The following is a 3,537-nucleotide window of genomic DNA, read 5'->3' on the forward strand; positions in this document are numbered from 1 at the left end:
CAGTTGCGATGGTAAGTGAGGCTGCTATGAGCATATATGATGCTAAGCGTTGGAGAGGGTCTTCGCCTTTCATTGGGTCTCTGAGGTGAAAAAGTATGCTTTCTGTGGTCATCTGGAGCTTTTGCGAGGTTATCTTGGTTGTTTCAGTGACAACGGTCCTCCAGAACTGTTGGATGTGGGGACAACTCCACCAGCAATGCATTTAAGCGCTCACTACTCCACAGTTCTTCCAGCATAATGGTGAGTAAGATTTATTCATGTGATGTAACCGGCTTGGGATGTAGTACCACTGTGAGACTAATTTAAAAAATTGAAATCTGATTTTGAAGACTTTGGATCTATTAGCGAAGGTGGACCAGATAGAAGACCAATGATGTTCCGTCAGTTGTGTGTCAAGATCTTTTTGCCATGCAGTTTGATACTTCCATTTCGATGTGCTCTGGAAATCTATGAGGACTTAGTATATTTTTGAGAGCAGATGTTTTGAATGTTCCGAGTGGGTTTCGATGATTATTTCTGAGGGTGGCTTGTTTCTCTTGAAGATGGCAGAGACTGACAAACAACCTATAAGACTTCCCAGTTGGTAATAACGGAGCCAGGAGATTGGTTTGCCAATCTTGTCCTCAAATTGTAATTTTTGTATTATCTTCCCTCGTAGGACCAGATCTTGGAGGCAATTATAGCCTGCTGTCGTCCAGTCCTGGAATGCATCTGGTTCTTGACCTGGAGGAAACCAGTCTTGGTGAGTAAAGGAAGAAAGAAGTGAAATAGCTGGTAATAGTTGGTGTTTTCTTTGCTCATCCCAGATTTGTAGTGTGTGCGAAGTAGGGGTTATCTGCAAACTTGTTTTGGGCGTTGTTTGCTGGAGCTCCAGATGGTTTCACAAAGTGTGAGTGGTATTGTGTGACCTTGTTCTATTGACATCCAATTGTTTGTGGGTACATTTTGCATCATTTGTATCGCGTTTGAGATGGCAGCCACTTGTTAGTAGCCTCTCAGATTTGGTAAGTTGAAACCGCCCTTGTGTGTGGGGCAAGATAGGATTCGATGGTCAAGTCTCGATTTTTTGAAAGCCCAGATGAATGTATTTAGAGAATCCTGCCATGTTTTGAGGTCAATGTCTGAAATTTTGATGGGTAAGGCCCTGAAAACAAAGAGAAAGCTGTGGAAAAGAAAACTTTGGATCAGATGAATTCTTTCTGGTAGCGTAAGTGTGAGAGCATTCCATTCCTGTAATTGCTTTTGAATGTCCTTATGTAGTTTGTGGAAGTTGCATGATATTAGATTTTTGAGGTCAAGTGGTATCTGTACTCCCAGATGTCTCCATGAAGATTGTACCTCTTGGAATTGGAACTCTTTAGTCAAATCTTTTTTTACATCTGAGGATACACATATAGGATAGATTTCTGATTTTTGTGTGTTGACATGAAGACCTGAGACTTTCTCAAAGTCCTCCAAGATTTTGCAGATGGTTGGTAAGGATTTTTGAGGGTTGGACACATATAACGTGAGGTCGTTTGCGTACACTGTCATTTTATGTTCTGTACCATTGATGACGAGTCCCGAGAAATCTTTTGCCTTGTGGAGTATTTCTGTTAGTGGTTCAAGTGCCATCACGAAAATCAGGGGAGAGAGCAGGCAGCCTTGACGTGTTCCTCGCGAGGGATGAAAGAAAGTAGAATTGTGACCATTGACCCTGATTCTGGCCGATGAATTGCCCCATATAAGCTGCAGCACTGTCATGAATCTGGGTCCAAAGTCTAACCTTTGAAATAATTCCATCATGAATGCTGGTTCTATAGAGGCCTTTTCGAAGTCCAATGCCAGAATCAAAGTGTTAGAAGAGCTTTCCCCCCGTCCCTGATGTGATTATGTTGAGTGTGCGGCGAATATTGTCAGTCAGTTTTCTGGCCGGGATAAAACCCGTCTGATCTGGGTGTATGTATTCCAAAACTATAGATTTCAGGCGATTTGCCAGTATAGTGCTGAAGATCTTCGCATCATTGTTAATTAATGCAATTGATCGGTAAGATGCTGGGTTAGTGGGGTCTTTCTTATCCTTAGGAAGCACGATGGTGGAGGATTCCAACCGAGAAGCAGGCATTTGACCGTCATTGAGTATTTTGTTGCATACATGAAGTAAAGAGGGTATCAAGGTGCTGTGAAATGCTTTGTAAAATTCGGCTGGAAGGCCATTGATTCCAGGTGATTTATTGGTTTTCAAATGTTTAATTGTGTCTTGCAGCTCTTGAGCCGTAACTGGATTATCCATGAGCTTGGAGTGTACTGAAGACAAACGTTTTGGGGGGCCAAGAGAATCAAGGTAAGTTGCTATGTTTTTTATGTCTGGATCTTTGGTTTGATATAATTGTTTGTAAAATGTTGCAAAGGCTTGTGTTATATCTTTGGGAGTGGTGAGTATCTTGCCCGAATGATGTTTCAGAGAGCCCACTACCAGTGTTCTTTTTCTCTCTCTTACTCTCCATGCCAGGAGACATAAGTTCTTTGAGGATTTTTGCCAATAGCGCTGTTTTAAAACTTTGGTTAATAGTACAATCAATTACAATCAACCAATCTATAAATTACTCTAACAGTTAATTAAGGAGCTTTAAACCTTCTCATTCCCCCTCCCTATCACCCCCCCTTAATGAATTAACATCATAGAACAAGAAAAGCAGTCATGCATTTCTATTATCATTTTTAAATATTTTTCAAAGATATACACCCATACAATTATAAATTAATTTTAACTATGGAACAATCTTGGCATAAACTCATATGATTTATCCTGCTAATAACAAATAAAAACTTTAATGTGCTGAGAGCTTTGTTTGTTTTTCAGGAGATTCAGTTGGGAATTTTCTTTTTGTAAGATTTCAGTTCCAGTTCCATGAGATCGTCTAGGTAAAGTGCTTTCAGCAGGTTTTGTCCACTATTTTCATCTTGAGCTATGAATTGATGTCCACGATGTATCACTAAGAGTTTTCCTTGTGCAGTCCATTTGTATTTATATCCAGCTTCTTGTAACTTTGAGGTGACTGATTTCAAAGTTTTTCTAAACTGAAGAGCCTCTGGTAGTATATCAGGCAGGACTGATATGTTAATTTCCCGAAATGTGAGGTGACCCTTTCGTCTAACTTGATTTAAAATCGCTTTGCACACCCGAAGATCTGCCAGGGTTATTACAATGTCTCTAGGAAACTTTCTGTTTGGGACATTTGGAGGCCCCCTTCTGAAGGTTTTTGAAATTACAGTGAAGACTCCTTCCTCAGCTCCCAGTTCTGCTGTGATCATGTTTCCCATAAAGCAAATGAGATCATTATTCTCTTCAATTCCTTCTGGGAGACTGCAAAATTTAAGACTATTTTGGCACTGGGACATTTCACACGATCTCTTAGTGACTCTGTCTCTCCATGAAGCATGCGAGTTTCCTCCTGAACTGTTTGTGCTAGAGTGAAAGCCATTTCAGGTTTTTTTCCCTATGTCAGCGTTTTAGCTATTTCTGTCAGTTTATCATTCGGTGGATTAAGCATTCCT

The sequence above is a fragment of the Gekko japonicus genome, unplaced genomic scaffold (assembly GCF_001447785.1).
Source record: "Gekko japonicus isolate JY-2015 unplaced genomic scaffold, Gekko_japonicus_V1.1 scaffold512, whole genome shotgun sequence".
In the NCBI taxonomy this organism is placed as follows: Eukaryota; Metazoa; Chordata; class Lepidosauria; order Squamata; family Gekkonidae; genus Gekko; species Gekko japonicus.